At 39.0% G+C, this 21,721-nt stretch overlaps 1 protein-coding gene across 1 annotated transcript in view; it reads right to left on the minus strand.

The window, feature by feature from the left end:
• The window catches only part of LOC150108907 (muscle calcium channel subunit alpha-1-like), a 1,617,925-nt gene that overhangs the window by 1,228,253 nt on the left and 367,951 nt on the right, over nt 1-21,721 (minus strand). The gene's annotated exons all lie outside the window — the stretch shown is intronic.

Here is a 21,721-nt window from a genome sequence, read left to right on the forward strand (position 1 = left end):
TACAACTTATCATGTGGTAATCTATCAAATGCTTTTGCAAAATCCAAGTAGAGAATCATATATAGAGATTCTCTCTTATCAAATACACTTGTTACCCTATCATAAATGCAAGTAAATTGCTAAAACAGGACCTATCCTTTACAAATCCATGCTGACCATCATAAAGAATGCTATGTCTATAAACTCAATCCTGTATTCTATTCCTTACCAATCTCTCCAACACCTTGATCACAACTGCAGTTATACAGAATGGCCTGTAGTTGGAGACTTCTGTCTTAGACCCATGCTTGTGGAGTGGCAATATTTTGCCTTCTTTCCACTCCTTAGGAACCCTACCCACTGCGAGACTTTCATTAAATAACAATATCAAGGGAATAGCTAACTGTTGTTGTGCAGTTTCCTTAAGAATACATGGTGATATGTCATCCATTCCAACAGCCTTATAACATCTAACCTAATGACGCACCGCTGATTCTTTCACTTCCAATTCTCCAAATACTTTTTTCTTACCACATATTGCACTGCATCATTTACGCTAAGAAGCATCAGTGTACGACATACGCTGATCAAGTGCTCATTCAATAATTGCACTATATCCTTTGCAATGGTCACTCTACCACTATGACTATCCACCAGTGTCAACCTGGTGTAATTAGTTTTCCTCTTGCTTGCAATACAATAGAAGAATTCCCTTGAATTAACTTTGGCCTAATCCACCAATCTACTCTTATACTATACCTTTTCTTTCTTTACCATGCTCATCACTTTACTAGCCTGCACTTTATACTCTTCATGGATCTGATTGTCATGTACCTCCAGCATAGCATTTTCTTTTCCGACACAGCTTGCTTGGTTTCACAGTTCATCCAGTTCACTTCTACTCTATTTACTTGATTAACCCTTGGTAAGCAGTTATTCATTGTTTGTGTCAGATATTGCCTTATGAATTTCCATGCATTGTCAAAATCTTTTCTGCATAGCTCATTTCTCCACATTATTGATGGTAGTTGACTACAGAGTTTTGCATAATCACCCACATTATAATTCCAAATATTTCATTTCTTTGTGTCACCACTTCCCAAACAAGTGCCTAATGATGACTTTCACCAACTGGTGGAAGTACTAATACCTCATGATCTTGTGAAGTTATCACCAAATCCAAAACACTAAAACCTCTAGTTGCATGCTCAACTCATTTTCCTTAACATTTCACGATCGGTATTTTCTATATTCGCTGGCCTATTGCAACATCCTATTGCATATACTAGCCTGTGTCAACTAGCCTGCTGACAAATGAATAAAAGGCAGAAAAGGAAGTCAAGTGATAAGTAAAGATGATATAATGGAGCTATTAATGAACACTTTATTAAGGAATTTTAACCTGGAAAAGGAGTTTTATTCCTGGAGGGATGGGAAGGATTGAAGCTAAGAAGGACATAAGGAGAATGTGTTTCAGATACTAATTACTTACTCTAGAAGTGAATAAGGCACTGGAATGATGAGATTTTGTCACATGTTTTAAGAGAATGTGCTAAAGAACTGACAGCTCAACCTGGTTTCTCAATGAATGCACAACTACTGGGAAAGGCTCAGTGGGAGGTAGGAGGGTAAGATAGTGCCACTGTACAAGGCTGTTAGTGATAGAATACAGAATACAGTGATAGAATACAGACTCTATACAAAATTGGGCAGATGAGAGTAATATTACACGTGCAGGTCAGCATGGATGTTCTAGACCAGCACTTCCCAAACTGTGGCCAAGGCCCCCTTGAGGGCCGTAAGTTTTGTTGAGGGGGCCGTGAAATAATGAAAACAAATTTAAAATGGTTTAAGACTAAGCAGATTTTTTTTTTAATCTCAAAAGAAACATATTTAATTTTTATTATTTATTATTTTTTTATAACTTTTTTGTTCTTTTTTATATTTTAATGGAAAAATTCACACATCGGTGTTGGTTCACAAATTTTGCTTCTTGCATATTTCAGTGATTAATGAATGTTAGTAAATACATGCTTATTCATATAAGTTTCATTTCAAAGGTATTGATAATAAAGACAAAAAAAGATTACAAATGCAAAATCTTGAATATAAATTGTATTGAATATAAATACAATAAATATTATATTCTCGTAAACAGGCTTATGCGTTGGTTATGCATTATTAAAACACTTAAGGAACAACGTAGTTAAGGATATAAATTAAATTAAACTTTAATAAATATTTTCCGATATTTCGGCAACGTCACATTGCTATTTTCAAAAATTTCTTTATGGAGACCTTTGAAGAAAAAGCCTTAGCCTCTGCCCCCACAAAAAACCAACCATATGGCTTCGCTACGTTGATGATGTGTTCGCTATTTGGCCACATGGCTCTGAAACACTTCTCTCCTTCTTAACACACTTAAACAACCAACACCCCAGAATCAAATTCACTCTGGAAAAAGAAGAAAACAACAGCCTCCCTTTCCTAGACACACTAGTCACCCACCAGCCTAATGGATCCTTGGTTTTCTCAGTTTACAGAAAACCCACCCATACAGGCAGATACATTCATCAACAATCCCCCCCCCCTCACAACAATATGGAATAGTGAAAACACTATACAACAGGGCTAAACTAATCTGTTCAAACGACTTGGCCCTAAACACTGAACTAAATCACATCCTCAACACTTTCTCAGCCAATGGCTACTCTCCCAAAAAAATCCAAAAAATATTAGAACCTACAAACCACAGATCCCCTCCCCCCCCACAACAAGGACTACTCTAAATCCATCACCATTCCCTACATCCGAGGCACCTCTGAAAAGATTACCAAAATCTTAAAAAAACATGACCTGATCTCCTGTTACAAACCTTACAGAAAATTGGCATCCCTTATCCGCTCCACTAAAGACCAACCACTTCCCCTAGACCTACCTGGTGTTTACCAGGTCCCTTGCAGTTGTAAACTGTCTTACTTTGGCCAAACAGGCAGGACAGCGAATATCAGAATTTCAGAACACAAGGACTACATCTGTTTTCACAAATACAGTCATTCTGGGCTTGCAGACCATGCTCTGGATACACGCCACAGAATATGGTGGAAGAAAGCTACAGTGATACACCGTAGCAAATACAAATTTGAAAGACTCTTTAATGGAATCAGCCTCAGCCCTAAGAAATTCTCCAAACCTCAACAAATTTGGTTGTATGCGACTGCCCCAAATTTGGGAGGCCTACATCTGCAGACCTTCAGCCCAACGGCCAAGAACATCTACTTAGCCCGCTAGAGGGCACCATCAGGACTGTTAGGAGAACAATAGCTTCATCTCTTCATTCCCAGTTTCTGTGTTGTAGTGCCTACGTGCACATAACTTTTTTGTAAGTTCCTTTAGAAAATGGCAATGTGACGTTGCCGAAATATCGGAAAATATTTATTAAAGTTTAATTTAATTTATATCCTTAACTAGGTTGTTCTATTCCTTAAGTGTTTTAATAATAAATAAATATTATAATAATATATGTCTATATTATGATTTTTTTTTTTCAATGGGGGCCATGAAATATTTTAATTTTTCCAAAGGGGGACCTTAGCATCCATAAGTTTTGGAAGCACTGTTTTAGACAGCACACTCTTGTTTCAGTAATTTGCTTACTTTTTATAATAAAGTGATAAACAGTTGACAAGAAAAAAACATATACTGCCATTTTAAAAAAAAAAAATTTTCATTTTGCAAAAACTGATTTGATAGGATGTTACATGTTAATAAGTTGATATCTAAGTTGTAACATATGGAGCTAGATATCAGATTAGTGAATTGCATTGGAAATTTAAATGGAAATTGGCTATCTGATAGATATCAGAGAATTGTATATGTAGGGAAGACTTTTGTGTCAATGATAATGTCACCAGGTTGAGAATGATATTCAGTTATTTGCAAATTATATGAAGCTCAGAAAAGTTATTACTAATAGAGACATTGTGGCAGCACTTCAGAAGGATTTAAATAAGCTCGACAGATTGTCAAATGAATTGGGATGTCATTTTTAATGTAACCTACTTTTAGGTCTTAAAATTTGACATCCACTACTGGATAGCTGCATATTTAATGGTAGCTAAATAAACTAAAATATTTTGGTTTATATTAAACTGAAGTTATTACTATAACATAGCAGTTGTCTCCATAATATATTAATATGAATGCTGGTCACTGCATAACTATGAAAAAAAAGACTTTCAGTATTCTCAATCATATATCCAATTTCCACCTATCAACCAATTTCTGTAAACCACAAATCTTCAACCTATTCACATATGAAGAATTCCATAGATTTGCCACCATTTTTGTTACTTACCTCTGGATCATCTCCACATCTTCTCACTACCAAGTAATCCAGATTACTAGATCTGAGCACAGTATTCCATTTCTACTGTGCACAGTAGAAATTTATTTTATATGTATTTTTATATTATAGTTCTTTAAACAAATAATAATAATAATATGCAGTGATAATATACAAGGAGGGGGGGGGTATGAAATTTCTGATACACACCCAGAACAAAATGATATTAAAGCAACTGATGTAACCAAAAGAAAGAACATACTAGTAGCAGAGTTATGAAGGTAACTTATGTTCTTATATCCTCGTATCTTCTTTCCAGTGGTTATATCAGTAGCTTTAATAAAATTTTTGTTCTAGGTGTTTATCAGAACATTCCAGACAACTCCCCTCATATATCAACTAACCCCACAGCCTTATTAAATTTAGCCTATTCAAGAAGTTCATGAACCTCTAACTAATTCGCTTCTATCCTCTGTATTACTTGAAACCCTTTTGGTCACTGCACAGCATTATTCACATCAGTATGATATATACTAATAATTTCATTATATCGTCTGTCGTATCAGTTTCTATAATCTGACTTGATGTGTAGTTCATTCAGAGGGAGAGGTGTGGAGTGAGTTTGACAGGTGAAAAGAATTATTATTATTATTCAGGCCTCCAAGGATTCAAAAGACTCATCGTGGGAGGTCCTTCATAAGAAAAACAAAGTCTATCAAGACTCATTGAGGGGAGGTCCCCCCCCCCAAGAAACACAAAGTCTATCATACCACTCCTTAAACTCATTGACCGTTCTCGCAATCACCACTCCATAACGCAATGCATTCCATGGTTCAATCACTCTCCATGCAAAGAAACCATTCCACACCCTCTTGCTCACAGTTTCCTTTCGTAACTTCCAGGGATGGCCTCTTGTCATCACTCCTTCCCACTGTTAAACCAAGCGAAAGAATTCCCCAGTGTGAACGCTGTAACCACCTCTCAACAGTTTAAAAGTTTCAATCATATCACCTCTCCTCCTTCAATCCACCAAACTCTGCAGTCCACATTCCCTCAGCCGATCCTCATAACTATCATTGTACAGTCCAGAAACCATCTTTGTTATCTGCCTTTGTACCCTTTCCACAGTTAATTTATTCCCTTCAAATCCTGGGGACCAAATCTGAGAACAACAGTCCAAGTGTGGTCTGATCAGGGTCTTATACAACGGAATGATAACTGTTTTATCTCTGCAGGTCAGTGTCCTCATTTTGTAGCAATCCTCTGTGTTACCTCCACCACCTTTGCAATACGTTCCCTAAATTTCAGGTTTCTATCAATCATCAACCCCAGATCTCTTATTTCCCCCCACCCTACTTCCTCCAGTATAACTCCTCCCATAGAGTATGCAGTGTCCCATCGATGTTTCCGAAACCTCAAGACCTTACATTTTACTGCATTAAACCGACATCTCCATTCATTTGCCCATCTATCTACTTCATTCAAATCCTCTTGCAAGACTACCACATCTGCACTATTACTAATAATCCTTCTCAGCTTCGCATCATCTGTAAACAAATGAATATCCCTTTACAATCCACTGATAATATCATTGACATAACAGTTAAATAATATAGGTCCCAGGACTGAGCCCTGTGGGACCCCACTTGCAACCCTCTGCTTCCTTGAAACTGCCCCACCATACACAACACTCTGATACCTATCGGACAGCCAATCCTGAATCTAGTTGACCAATCTGACATCCAGACCCATGTGCTGCAACTTAAATATCAGCTTATCGTGTGGCACCCTGTCAAATGTCTTCGCTAAGTCTAAGAAAATGGCAGTATATGCCTTTCCCTCATCTAATGCTCTTCTAACTTTATCATAAAAGGCTAGCATATTGCTAAAACAAGAGCACCCCTTCACAAATCCATATGGACTCTCACAGATAACATTACCGTCATCTCCCCAATGCTGTATAAGGTCCTTCACTACTTTCTCCAATATCTTACTAACTACTGATGACACACAAACTGGCCTATAATTAGACACTTCCAGTCTGCTACCACCCTTAAGCAGTGGCACTATCTTACCTTCCTTCCATTCCATTAGCACCTTTTCTGCAGCCAGACTTTCTCTGAAAAGCCAGGTCAAAGGCTCTGTCAGTTCCCTAGCACATTCTCTCAAAACTCATGGTGAAATACCATCCAGTCCAACAGCTTTATTGACTTCCAGAGTACTCAGTATTTGAAACACACCCTCCTCCAGTACCTCTAAACCTCGAACCTGCCCTATCCTTCTAGTATTAAAACTGAACCCTTCTAGATGAAATACTCCAATAAAGTGTTCAATGAACAATTCCACTATGTCCTCTGCATCAGTCACTCTATTCCCATTTTTATCCCACAATATCATTCTTCCACAGTCATTTCTCCTCCTGCTGGCTACATATCTAAAAAATTCCCTAGGATTTTCTTTGGATCTTAGGGCCAATCTCCTCTTATATTCCAGTTTCGTCTTCCTTAACATAGTAGTCACTCTTCTGGCCTGGGTCTTATATTCTTCATGCATCTTCTCTTCACCTGCCTCCTTATATCTCTTCCATAGCCTCTTTTTCGCATGCAATTCCTGTTTAATATTGTTTGTCATCCACTTTACTCCAAATTGTGTCCTCTTGTTCACTCATGGTATACAACTTACCATTGCTGCTAACAAATAATCTTTCATGATTTTCCACGCACTAATGATATCCCGGCCTTCCAATTCCTCCCTCCATGAAACTTCCCCAAGTTGACATCTTTGACTATTATAATCACCGGCCTTATAATTTAAAGACATTCATTAAAGAGATGGGAATTACATTCCCATCTCTTTGATGAATGTCTATTCATTTTCCAAGTCAAAACCATATGGTCACTCTCTCCAACTGGTGGCACTAGTGATATCCCGGCCTTCCAATTCCTCCCTCCATGCAACTTCCCCAAGTTGACGTCTTAGACTATTATAATTTAGACCTTATAATTTCACATACATTCCCATCTCTATGATGCATGTCTATTCATTTTCCAAGTCAAAACCATATGGTCACTCTCTCCAACTGGTGGGAGAGATGTCATCTCAGTTATTATCAACTCTTCTGATGCTATAACCAAATCCAAAACTCTTGAACTTCTTGTTTCCTCTATTACATGTTCCCTAAGACATTTGTCCCTCAAGAATTCTAGAAATTCCATTTCCCTTATTGCTACATGCATCTTCCTCTCCCCAATTTACACTACTGTAGTTAAAATCTCCCATAACAATCATTCTTCTTGCACTTGCCAAACAGAACTGTCTAAACATTTCCTGGTCCCCACCCTCTGTGCTCCTGGGTCTGTAGCAACACCCTACTAAATATCCTGTCTTGCCCACCTCTACCTTACACTATGTGCTTTCAAAATCATTACTCGTAATTAGTTTACAGAATTAACAACGCAAATGAAGTATATTAATTAAAGGTAACTTTAATGAATCACTTCTATATTTCGGCAACGTCACATTGCCATCTTCAGGAACATAAAGATATGGTATGTGCACTCAGGAACTAACACAAAGCAAATGAGGAAGAAAGCAAGAAACTAATATTGTTCCTAAAGTCCTAATGGTGCCCTCTTGCGGGCTAATTTGGCAGTCTTGGCAGTTGGGCTGAAGTTCTCATAATGAAAGTCTCACAAATTTGGGGCAGTTTCATGCACTCAAATTTGTTGAGGTTAGGAACGTTTTTTAGAGCTGCTGAAGATTCTTTGAATAATCTTTCGTATTTAAACTTGCTGCGATGAATTATTTTTGTTTTCTTCCAACGAATTTTATGGTGGGTATCTAAGGCATGGTCTGCCAGCCCAGAGCGGCTGTACTGGTGAAACCGGATATAGTCTTGGTGTTCTGGAATCCTGATATTTGTTGTTCTGCCTGTTTGGCCAAAGTAGGACAATTTGCAGCTGCAAGGGACCTGGTATACACCAGGTAGGTCTAGGGGAAGTGGTTGGTCTTTGGTAGAGCGGATAAGGGATGCCAAGTTTTTGTATGGTCTGTAACAGGAAGTAAGGTCATATTTTTTGAGGATATTGGTTATTTTTTCAGAGGTGCCCTGGATGTAGGGGATGGTGATAGACTTGGTGTAATCTTTATTGTGGAGGGGGGGAGGGGGGTTGTGGTTTACAGGTTTTAGTATTTTTTGGATTTTTTTGGGGTTATAGCCATTGGCTAAGAAAGTGTTGAGGATGTGGTTTAGTTCAATAGTCAGGGCCTTGTCATCTGAGCAGATTAATTTTGCCCTGTTATATAGTGTTTTTATCACCCCAAATTGTTGTGAGGGGGGGGGGGATTGCTGGTGAATGTATCGGCCAGTATGGGTGGGTTTTCTGTAAACAGAGAAAACCAAAGATCCATTAAGCTGGCGGGTGATTAAAGTGTCTAGGAAGGGGAGGGTGTTGTTTTCCTCTTTTTCTAAGGTGAACTGGACTCTGGGGTGTCGGTTGTTTAAGTGTGTTAGGAAGGAGTGGAGTGCGTCTGAGCCATGTGGCCAAATAGCAAACACATCATCCATATAACGAAGCCAAATAGTGGGTTTTTGTGAGGTGGAGTTTAAGGCTTTCTCTTCAAATGTCTCCATAAAGAAATTGGCCAAGGGTGGGGAAAGACCATGCCTTAGATACCCACCATAAAATTCGTTGGAAGAAAACAAAAATAATTCATCGCAGCAAGTTTAAATAAGAAAGATTATTCAAATAATCTTCAGCAGCTCTAAAAAACGTTCCTAACCTCAATAAATTTGGGTGCATGAAACTGCCCCAAATTTGGGAGACTTTTATTATGAGAACTTCAGCCCAACTGCCAAGACTACCAAATTAGCCCGCAAGAGGGCACCATTAGGACTTTAGGAACAATATTAGTTTCTTGCTTTCTTCCTCATTTGCTTTGTGTTAGTTCCTGAGTGCACATACCATATCTTTATGTTCCTGAAGATGGCAATGTGACGTTGCCGAAATATAGAAGTGATTCATTAAAGTTACCTTTAATTAATATACTTCATTTGCGTTGTTAATTCCGTAAACTAATTACTAGTTATGTCTAACCAACGTATAAGCCTTGCTACTAGAATCAAAATCATTAGTGTCACTGCCTTCCAAAGTCTTCACTCTTAGAGGACAAAGGTAGTCACTTATCATAAGCAGTACTCCACCACCACGCTTTCCCTTCCTATACTGCCGAAAAATGCTGTACCCAGTAATTCTATTCCAGTTATTATATCCTCTTCTGTCAACCACGTCTCAGTGATCCCAATAATTTTTGGCCAGGCTGATGCTATCTGCACCATCAATTCCTCTTCCTTATTCTGGATACTCCTGGCATTAGTATAAAGCATATAAATGCCATTGTTTCTATACCCAGCATTATCCCCCTCTAGACTCCACTAGATTCAGTGTAACCTGATGTCGTCACCCTTCTCCCAAGTACCCATTACCACAAGAGGCCAACTCTGCTACCATCCTCCCTGGGACACACTGACTTGTTCAGAACAGCAATCTCTCTCCAGATGGCTACGTCATTCCTCATTCAAATGTAAGCAGTCTCTCGCATACAATTCCTTTCTGTCCTCAAATGCACTCCAAGCATCCACATGTTCCAGTCCTCTCTCTTGTCACACATTCTAGCTATTATGTCATTCAATATCACTGCTCTTCTGCTCAGCTCTTCATTATCATACCTAGGCAACATACACACTATCTTTCCTCTCTGTGTCTTCTTTCGTACCACCTCAAGCAAAAATCTCATGTCTCTTGCTGCCCTATTTATACCACTACTCAAGTCATTTGTTCCCACCATCACAATCATCTCATCCATCCTTTTGCCTCTCTTAACTACCAAAGCCACACCTTCTATCGTTCCTCCTAGCAAACACTCTTATTTATGCAAGAAGGATGATTTGAATATGAATGGATTGCGTGTTTGGAGACTGGGAGGGGGGGGGGGGAAGCTGCTGAGTGGATATGCAGGCATCAGTGAGGCGGTTGAGTACTAACTCAATATGTCTAGTAATATGTCTAGTAATATGTCTAAGTACTAACTTCGATATATTATAGACATATTATGTCTATAATACGTCTAAGTTAGTACCACTGGTTACAAACCAGAATGGGATAGTTAGTATAAAGTATCAGGATAGAGATGGGCCTAATGGGCTTTTACACTTTATGTACACTAATGCCAGAAGATTTGGAACAAGCAGAGAAATTTTTGGCATTGGCTAGTTCATCCTGGCCAAGGATTATTGGCATTAGTGAAACATGGCTAACAAAAGATGATATAGTTAGTGGGATAGAATGTGAAGGGTGTGTGTTCAAGGAGGATAGAGAGAAAAGAATAGGGGAGGAAGTGTTATAAATGATACCCAAAGAACTGCAACCCAAAGCGAGATGAAGTCCAACTGCAGGACAATGAAAATAGCACATAATCATGGGGGATTTCAACTATGGGAACATATATTTGGAAGGAGAGTCGTTTCCCTGACTCCTGGCGACTCCACGAACATACACTCTCCATTCCGATCTGTCCCCTGACCAGGTCTTTCAGAACCTCCAAGTGCACTCCAGTTGCTTCTTTAACTCCATCCACCCATCTAATTCTTGGTCTTCCTCTTCTCCTACTTCCATCAATTTAGAAAGCATCATCATCTTCTCCAGATTGTCATTTGCTCGCATAATATGTCTGAAGTATGACAATTTTTGCTTGATGATCATAGCTTCAAGGGAACAATCTGACTTTATTCTGTCTATCACTGATTTATTGGTTTGCTTTGCAGTTCATGGTATTCTTAGTAAGCATCTCCACACCCATAATTCAAATGCATCTATCTTCCTTCTTTCACTCTTCCTGAGGGTCCAACCTTTCACATCCATACAGCACCACAGGGGAATACCATTGCTTTCACGATTCTGATTTTTGTTGTGAGGCTAATATCTTTATCTTTAAAGATCTTGATTAAATTTGTCATTGATTTTTTTCCAAGTAATAATCTTCTTCTAAACTTCTTCGGTACAATAAGTAACTTTATCAATTCGGGAACCTAGAAACACCAAAATTGTTAACTGCTTCCATTTTCTCCCAATCTACTTCAAAATCATTAAGTTCACATGTTGGCATAACTTTTGTCTTTTTGAGGGTTAAGTTTAAGACCATATTTAGCACTTTTCTTCTTTAACTTTCATAATAAGTTCCTTCAAATCTTCTTTGCATATTCTGCTAGCAAGGTGGTATCATCTACATACCTCTAATTATTAATATTTCTTCTCCAATTTTATTTCCAACTGAAGACTCCTGCAACCCTGCCATTCTTAAAATGGATTCACTGTACAAGTTAAACAGGCATGGAGATAAAATACATCCTTATTACACCCCTTTACCTATTGTAAAAATACTCAGTTTCTCCAAGATCTGTTTGGACAGTAGCTTTCTTGTTCATAATAAAGATTCCTTAGAAGGATAATGAAATGCTCTGGTACTCCCATTGTTCTTAACACATTGTACAGTTTTACGTGATCAACAGAGTCAAAAAGCCTTGCTATAGTCAAGGAAACAACGGTAAACATTCTTGTGATATTCCGGTGCTCTTTATATTATTCATCTCACATTGGCGATGTGATCTCTTGTTTCACTGCCTTTTCGAAATCCTGCATGTTCATCTGGCATTTCTCCTTTCATGAATGGTTCCAGTCTTTTTTGAATGATCTTAAGTAAGACTTTACTTGCATCAGAAATCAATGCTATAGTTCTGTAATTTTTGCACTCTCTTGCATCGCCTTTCTTCAATAAAGGTACATAAACTGATTTTTTCCATTCCCTAGGCCATGTAGTTGTGATCCAAATTCGCTGACAGACAACTGTTAAAATTTTAACTGCCTCTTCTCCCAGGGCTTTCAGCAGCTCAATGGGTATTCCATCTCCTCCTGGCGCTTTCTTACTGGATAGCTGTTACAGTGCCTACCTCACTTCACTTTCAGTGGAACTGGCTACTGTGTATAATCCTGCTCTTCAAATTTCTCAGTAATTTAGGAGTCCTTTCTGTAAAGGGATTTTGTATACTCATTCCATCTTTCTTTGATATCTGCAGCTTCTGTAAGATATCCTTTGTGTTTACTTTTCAGTATTGTCACCTTGGCACTAAACTTCCCTGTTAGTTCTCTGATCTTTTTGAAAAGATCTCTTGTTTTTCCTTTCTTTTTTTGGTCTTCTATTTGTTGGCATTCCTGAGTAAAGTATTTTTCCATGTCTCTTCTGGCTTGTCGTTGAACCTCTGCATTCGAATGGCGTACTTCCTGCAAATTTCCTGTGGCCTTCATTTTCCTCCTTTCCTGAGCAGTTTTGATGGCATCTTCTGATAGCCATTTGGACTTCTTCTTCTTACAAACTTTTGGAATATTCTTCTTTGCTTCTGTTTTAATTACATCCTTAATCTCTTCCCATAGTTCATCTGGTTCACTTTCACACAAATTGAGTGTGTTGAATCTGTTCTGTATGCTAATATTGTATTCAGCTGGTATGTTTCCAAGATCATATCTGATAGTCATTTGTGTTGTTTTCAGTTTCCGTAGTTTCACATATATTGTAGCCACTAATAACTCATGGTCTGTTCCACAGTCTGCACCTGGAGAAGTCTTGACAGACTGAATTGCACTTCTCCATCTTCTTTGTCCAAGTATATAGTCAATTTAATTTCTGTGTTGTCCATCAGGTGATACCCAGGACCGACCTTCTATATAAAGGGGCCCGGATGCAAGAAACCTGGGGCACTAAAATATTTTTCAAAGGTAACAATTAAAGGATTCAAAATAAACGTATTGTAAAACCTCTTACTTGCAAATGATTTTGGCACAAGAAAATAAAAAAAACACATTCGAAATATAAAACGTTAACATAATGTTTACTGAACACAAAACACTAATATAATAGAGAAACACGGAGATATTATTATTACCAGGGGCCCTAAAATCCTGTCGATGAAATCCCTTTAGTTATAAGCAAAATTAGAAGAAGAAATAAAATAAATAAAAAATACATTTCTGCAAATGTGTACCGACTGTGCCCACGCGATCGTGGGGGCCCGGGTGCATTGCACCCACTGCACATCCAAGATGGCCAGCCCTGGTGATACCCATGTGTACAATCTTCATTTGTGCTGTTTAAAGCAGTTTTTAGCAAGAAACAAAGAATACTCTGCACAAAATGCAAGGCAAATCGGAGTACGGGAAAAAGAGAGTTTTGGGAATGATAGGAGAGGAGAGAAATTTGTGAATGATAAAAGAGTAGAGAATGAAACTGGATATAGAAATGGAGAGAATGGAAACAGGAGAGAGAGGTATGGAAGTGCTAGAAGAGGAGAGAATTGAAACAGTAGGAGAGACGGAATGAGAGAGAGGTATGGGAATGCTAGACGAGGAGAGAATGGAAATAGTAGGAGAGACGGAATGAGAGAGAAGCATGGGAGTGCTAGAAGAGGAGAGAATGGAAACAGTAAGAGAGACGGAATGAGAGAGAGGTATGGCAGTACTAGAAGAGGAGAAAATGGAAATAGTAGGAGATAGGGAATGAGAGAGAGAGGTATGGGAATGAAAGAAGAGGAGAAAATGGAAACAATAGGAGAGAGGAGATGGTAAGAGGTATAATGTATGGGGACTCAATGATCCGTGGTGTTCAAGATAGGATGCGTGAGGAGTGTTTGCCAGGAGGAATGATAGAAAGGGTGGCTTCGGCAGTTAAGAGAGGTGAAAGGGTGGATGAGATGATTGTGATGACTTGAGTGGTGGTGTAAATAGGACAGCGAAAGATATGAGATTCTTGCTTGAGGTGGTATGAAAGAAGACACAAAGAGGAAAGATAGTGGGTGTGTGTTGCCTAGGTATGATAATGACAAACTGAGCAGAAGAGCAGTAATATTGAATGACATAATAGCTAGAATGTGTGACAAGAGAGGAGAGAGGACTGGAATATGTGGATGATTGGAGTGCATTTGAGGACAGAGAGCAATTGTATGCAAGAGACCACTTACATTTAAATGAGGAAGGACGTAGGCATCTGGAGAGATTGCTGTTCTGAAAAAGTCAGTATGTCCCAGGAAGGATGGTAGCAGGAATGGCCTCTTGTGGGAATGGGTAATTGGGAGAAGGGGATGACATCAGGTAACACTGAGCCCAGTGGAGTCTAGAGGGGATAATGCTAGGTATAGAAACAACGGCATTTATATGCTATATACAAATGCCAGGAGTATCCAGAATAAGGGAGAGGAATTGGTGGCACAGATAGCATCAGCCTGGCCAAAAATTATTGGGATCACTGACATGTGGTTGACAGAAGATGATATAAGAACAGGAATAGAAGTCACTGGGTATAGCATTTTTCAGCAGGATACGAAGGGAAAGCGTGGTGTTGGAGTACTGCTTATGATAAATGATGACCTATGTCCTCTAAGAGTGAAGACTTCAGAAGGCAGTGACACTAATAATTTTGAAAGCACATAGTGTGAGGTAGAAGTGGGCAAGACAGGATATTTAGTGGGGGTGTTGCTACAGATCCAGGAGCAGAGAGGGTGGCGACCAGGAAATGTTTAGACAGTTGAGTTTTGGCAAGTGCAAGAAGAATGATTGTTAGGGGAGATTTTGACTACAGTAGTATAAATTGGGGAGAGGAAGATGCATGTAGCAATAAAGGAATGGAATTTCTAGAATTCTTGAGGGACAAATGACTTAGGCAACATGTAATAGAGGGAACAGGAGGTTCAAGAGTTTTGGATTTGGTTATAACATCAGAAGAGTTGATAATAACTGAGATGACATCTCTCCCACCAACTGGAGAGAGTGACCATATCGTATTTACTTGGAAAATGAATAGACATACATCAAAGAGACGGGAACGTATGTGGAATTATAAGGCCGGTGATTATAATAGTCTAACACGTTAACTTGGGGAAGTTTCATGGAGGAAGGAATTGGAAGGCTGGGATACTATTAGTGCATGGGAAATTATGAAAGAATATTTGTTGGCAGCAATGGTAAGTTGTATACCACGAGTGAACAAGAGGACACAATTTCAAGTAAAATGGATGACAAATAATATTAAACAGGAATTGTATGCGAAAAAGAGGCTGCGGAAGAGATATAAGGAGACAGGAGAAGAGAAAATGCATGAAGAGTATAAGACACAGGCCAGAAGAGTAACTAGTATGGTAAGGAAGAAGAAACTGGAATATGAGAGGAGATTATCCCTAAGATCCAAAGAAAATCCTAAAGAATTTTTTAGATATGTGGCCAGTAATAGGAGAAATGACTGTGGAAGAATGATATTGTGGGATAAAAATGGGAATAGAGCGACTGATGCAGAGGACATAGTAGAATTGTTCAATGAACACTTTATTGGAGTATTTCATCCTGGAGGAGGTTTTAATGCTAGAGGGATAGGGTAGTTTCAAAGTTTAGAGGTACAGGAGGAGAGTGTGTTTCAAATACTGAGTACTCTGGAAGTCAATAAAGCTGTGGGACTGGATGGTATTTCACCATGAGTTTTGAGAGAATGTACTAGGGAACTGACAGTGCCTTTGACCTGGCTTTTCAATTAAAGTCCAGCTGCTGGAAAGATGCCCATGGAATGGAAGGAAGGTAAGATAGCGCCACTGCATAAGGGCGGTAGCAGACTGGAAGTGTCTAATTATAGACAAGTTTGTGTGTGTCATCAGTAGTTAGTAAGACCTTGGAGAAAGTAGTGAAGGACTGTATGCAGCATTGGGCAGATGAGGGTGATGTTATCTGTGAGAGTCAACATGGATTTGTGAATAGGGGGGGGCTCTTGTTTTAGCAATATGCTAGCCTTTTATGATAAAGTTAGAAGAGCATTAGATGAGGGAAAGGCATATACTGCCATTTTCTTAGACTTAGCAAAGGCATATGTCAGGGTGCCACATGATAAGCTGATATTTAAGTTGCAGCACATGGGTCTGGATGTCAGATTGGTCAACTAGATTCAGGATTGGCTGTCCGATAGGTATCAGAGAGTTGTGTATGGTGGGGCAGTTTCAAGGAAGCAGAGGGTTACAAGTGGGGTCCCACAGGGCTCAGTATTGGGACCTATATTGTTTAACCTTTATATCAATGACATTGTCAGTGGATTGCAAGGGGATATTCAGTTGTTGGCAGATGATGCGAAGCTGGGAAGGATTATTAGTAATAGTGCAGATGTGGAAGCCCTGCAAGAGGATTTGAATAAGCCAGATAGATAGGCAAATAAATGGAGATGTCGGTTTAATGCAGTAAAATATAAGGTCTTGAGGTTTGGGAAACATCGATGGGACACTGCATACTCTATGGGAGGAGTTATACTGGAGGAAGTAGGGGGGGGGGAATAAGAGATCTGGGGTTGATGATTGATAGAAACCTGAAATTTAGGGGACATATTGCAAAGGTGGTGGAGGTAACACAGAGGATTGCTACAAAATGAGGACACTGACCTGCAGAGATAAAACAGTTATCATTCCGTTGTATAAGACCCTGATCAGACCACACTTGGACTGATGTTCTCAGATTTGGTCCCCAGGATTTGAAGGGAATAAATTAACTGTGGAAAGGGTACAAAGGCAAATAACAAAGATGGTTTCTGGACTGTACAATGATAGTTATGAGGATTGGCTGAGGGAATGTGGACTGCAGAGTTTGGTGGATTGAAGCAGGAGAGGTGATATGATTGAAACTTTTAAACTGTTGAGAGGTGGTTACAGCGTTCACACTGGGGAATTCTTTCGCTTGGTTTAACAGTGGGAAGGAGTGATGACAAGAGGCCATCCCTGGAAGTTACGAAAGAAACTGTGAGCAAGAGGGTGTGGAATGGTTTCTTTGCATGGAGAGTGATTGAACCATGGAATACATTGCGTTATGGAGTGGTGATTGCGATAACGGTCAATGAGCTCAAGGAGTGGTATGATAGACGTTATGTTTCTTAGGAAGGACCTCCTACGATGAGTCTTTTGACTCCATGGAGGCCTGAATAACAATAATAATAATAATATAATAAAAACTCAACTAGTCTCTTCTGTGCAGCGTTACAAATACCTAAACCAAAATGACCTGTTATTCCTTGTTCTTGAGTCTCTCCTACTTTTGCATTCCAATCTCCAATAAGTAGCCACAAATCTCGCTTTGGTGCTCATCTATCACTTCTTTTAAAGATAAAATTATTCAATCTTTATGCAGTTACTATGGGATAACAACCTGAGACGGTATATAATGGAATTAAAATACTAAGGGTTTGAGAGTGCTCGATCTAGTAACTGCATTTGAGAATTTGCTACAACAAATATATATTGCCTGAGAAAGCGGTTGGAGAGGGAACGGTCAATGGATTCAAGGAGTGGTATGATAAACTTTGTGTTTGCTAAAAATGACCTCCCATGATGAGTCTTTTGACTCCATGGAGGCCTGGATAATAATAATAATAATAATAAAATATGACCACGTTGCAACCAATTGGTGAGATTGATCATATGGTATTGAGCTGGGAGGTGGATAAATATATATAATTTTCAGTTAAGACTGTGTATAGGTGGATTTACAGGGTTGGTAAGTATGACAAGATTAGAGAGATTGCTTGGATCAGTGCCATGGAATGTAATAATGATAACTAATAATTAAGGAATTGACAGTGTATACTATAAATATAAATTAAATAAACTTTAATATATACTTTCCGATATTTCGGCAAACGTCACGTTGCCATCTTCTTGGGAACTTAATACAAAGACACGTGCACACAAGTACTACATAAAGCTAATGAGAACTGAAGCTAGGAAGCTAACGTTTTCCTAAAGTCCTGATGGTGCCCCCTGGCCAGCTATATTGGTAGTTCTTGGCCTTTGGGCTGAAGTTCTTCTGATAAATGTTTCCCAAATTTGGGGCAGTCTCATGCATCCAAATTTGTTGAGGTTTGACATGTTCCTAAGGGCTGAGGCTGATTCCATGAATAGTCTTTCATATTTGAACTTGCTGCTGTGTATTACTGTGGCTTTCTTCCATCTTATTCTGTGGCGAGTATCCAGAGCGTGGTCTGCAAGCCCAGAGTGGCTGTACTGGTGAAATCGGATGTAATCCTTGTGTTCTGAGATTCTGATATTTGCTGTCCTGCCTGTTTGGCCAAAGTAGGACAATTTACAGCTGCAAGGGACCTGGTATACACCAGGTAGGTCTAGGGGAAGTGGTTGGTCTTTAGTGGAGCGGATAAGGGATGCAAATTTTCTGTGTGGTCTGTAACAAGTGGTCAAGTCATGTTTTTAGTTCAGCTGAGAAAGTGTCACAGCTGAACTAAATCACATCTGCGACACTTTCTCAGCCAATGGCTACCCCACCCCCAAAAGAATCCAAAAAATACTTAAACCAGTTATCCATAAACCCCCCCCCCCCCGTCACAAAAAAGATTACTCTAAATCCATCACCATTCCCTACGTCTGAGGCACCTCGGAAAAAATCAACAAAATCTTAAAAAAACATGACTTGACCACTTGTTACAGACCACACAAGGATTAAATCCGATTTCACCAGTACAGCCACTCTGGGCTTGCAGACGACGCTCTGGATACTCGCCACAGAATAAGATGGAAGAAAGCCACAGTAATACACCGCAGCAAGTTCAAATACGAAAGACTATTCATGGAATCAGCCTCAGCCCTTAGGAACATGCCAAACCTCAACAAATTTGGGAAACATTTATCAGAAGAACCAGCCCAAAGGCCAAGAACTACCAATATACCTGCCAGGGGGCACCATCAGGACTTTAGGAAAACGTTAGCTTCCTAGCTTCGGTTCTCATTTGCTGTTATGTAGTACTTGTGTGCACGTGTCTTTGTATTAAGTTCCCAAGAAGATGGCAACGTGAGATTTGCCGAAATATCGGAAAGTATATATTAAAGTTTATTTAATTTATATTTCTTGTATACGCTCTCAATTCCTTAATTATTAGTTATCATGTTTAACCAGCGTATAAGCCTCTCTACAAGAATCATGGAATGTAAAACTGCAAATGTTGATAGTGCATGGGAAGTGGTAAAGGAGTGTTTGCGAAAAGTAATGGTGGACTGCATACTTAGAGTCAGGAAAGAAAATCGAGTGAGAGTTAAGTGGATGAATATCATCATTAATCGGGAGCTGCAAAAAAAAGAAACAATCAAGGAGGGAATTTCAGGAGATAGTTTACCAGCAGACACAAGAACAGTACAAGGCACAGGCCAGAAAGATAATTAGTGTGGTAAGAAAAGCAAAAGAAGAGTATGAAAGGAAATTAGCAATGAAGGCTAAAGATAATCCTAAAGATAATCTTTCAATATCTTGCAAGTAAAGGAGAGAATGTTGTTTATTTCTTAATGGTATATATTAGAACACAGAAAAATAAGTAAATAATTAATTTATTAACTTATTGCTGATATTTTGCTGGTGATATAACCAGCATCTTCAGAGCACAAAACATTAGTAATGACAGTAATGACAAACTGTCGTTTGTCATTACTGTGACAAACGACAGTTTGTCACAGTAATGACAAACTGTCACGAGACTATAACAACATGGTGTAATCAACGGACTAGTTAAACAAAATTGTAGAAGCAACACAAAGACTAGAGTTCTGATTTTTGGCACCCTCTATCTGGAAAAAAAAAAAAACGTAGCTATCACATAAGACTAGAGTCCTAAACAGAGAAAAAACTGGTCCTAGTTTTTTCTTAAGATGACTGTCTCCCAGATTTTAGGCAAATTTATACAGCCATATTTGTTGAGATATGGAGTGTGTTTCTGGGCTTCTGTTGCCTCTAAGAACAATCTCTCCGACTTGTAAGAGCTTCTGTGTGCAGTACTTTTGTGTTCTTCCAGTTGATCCTGTGTGCAGGGATATCCAGAGCATGGTCTGCTAGGCCCAACTTGCCATAATGATAATGCCGGACATATCTTTTGTGTTCGCTGATGAGGATGTTCACAGTTCTTCCTGTTTGACCATAGTAGGCTTGATTACATGAGTAGGGTACTTCGTAGATTCCTGGATGTGATAGAGGGGGAATACTGTCCTTGGGTGAACGGATAAGGGTTGCTAATTTGCCACACAGTCTAAATGTAGTGCATAGTTCATGTTTATTAAGAATTCTTGCAATCTTTTTGGATGTGCCTTTAATGAATGGGATGGTGACTGTTTTGTTGTAGTTCTCTGTGGTGGATAGTGGGAGGGGTTTCTTAGGGGCGTTTAGTATTTTGTTTATCTTATGGGGATTATAGCCATTGGCCAAGAAGGTGTGGCGTAAGTGAGCCAGTTCAGCAGCAAGGGCATTGTCATTGGAACAGATTGCTCTCACTCAGTGGGTTAGCGTTTTTAAAATGTCATATTGTTGAGAAGGGTAATGGTGTGATTGTTTGTGTAAATATCTCCCTGTATATGTGGGTTTTCTAAAAACTGAAAATGATAAAGAACCATCTGGAAGACATGTGATAAGTGTATCCAGGAAGGGCAGGCAGTTATTAGCTTCCAGTTCCATTGTAAAGTGGATTTTTGGATGTTGGCTATTTAAATGCGTTAAGAATGTTTCCAATGTCTCTAGGCCATGTGGTCAAATAGCAAGCACATCGCCAACATAGCGTAGCCAAAGTGTTGGTTTGAGAGTGGCTGTATTGATTGCTAGTTTTTCCAGGTGTTCTTTGTAACAGTTGGCTAGAGGAGGGGAAAGGGGGGAGCCCATGGCTGTCCCATCTATTTGTTTGTATATTTTTCCTTTCCATGTGAAATATCCTGCATGTATTGTGAATTTGAATAGTTCAAATATATCAGGGAGGAAGTGTGATTTCAGTAGATTGAGGGTTTCTATTAGTGGTACATTTGTGAATAGTGAGGTGATGTCGAAGCTTACTATTCAAGTCTGAGCTTTTTAGGATATGGTGTTGTAAGATGCTTTTTAGGTGGGCTGAATTTTTGACATAGGAGGGAGAATTGTTTATGAGATTGGCTAGTAGCTTAGCTAAATGTCTAGCCAGTTTGTATGTGCGACTATTTATACTGTCCACAATTGGGCATAAGGGTGTACCTTATTTGTGAATTTTTGGTGCTCCATAAATCCACCAGTGAAATATCAGCAATAAGTTAATAAATTAATTATTTACTTATTTTTCTGTGTTCTAATATATACCATTAAGAAATAAACAACATGTACGATGAACACATAAGTCTGTCCACTCGTTAAAGGAGAGAATGTTTATGGCACAATGATTTCAATGAATGTCGATAGTAGGAAGGTAACTCATTCAGTTACCTTCCTACTATCTACTCGAAATAGTAGAATTACTAATAAAGTGTTCAACTTTACAAGAGTA

Source organism: Typopeltis vanoorti, chromosome 2, assembly GCF_054136105.1.
Source record: "Typopeltis vanoorti isolate ZY-2024b chromosome 2, IOZ_Tvanoo_1.0, whole genome shotgun sequence".
NCBI lineage: Eukaryota > Metazoa > Arthropoda > Arachnida > Uropygi > Thelyphonidae > Typopeltis > Typopeltis vanoorti.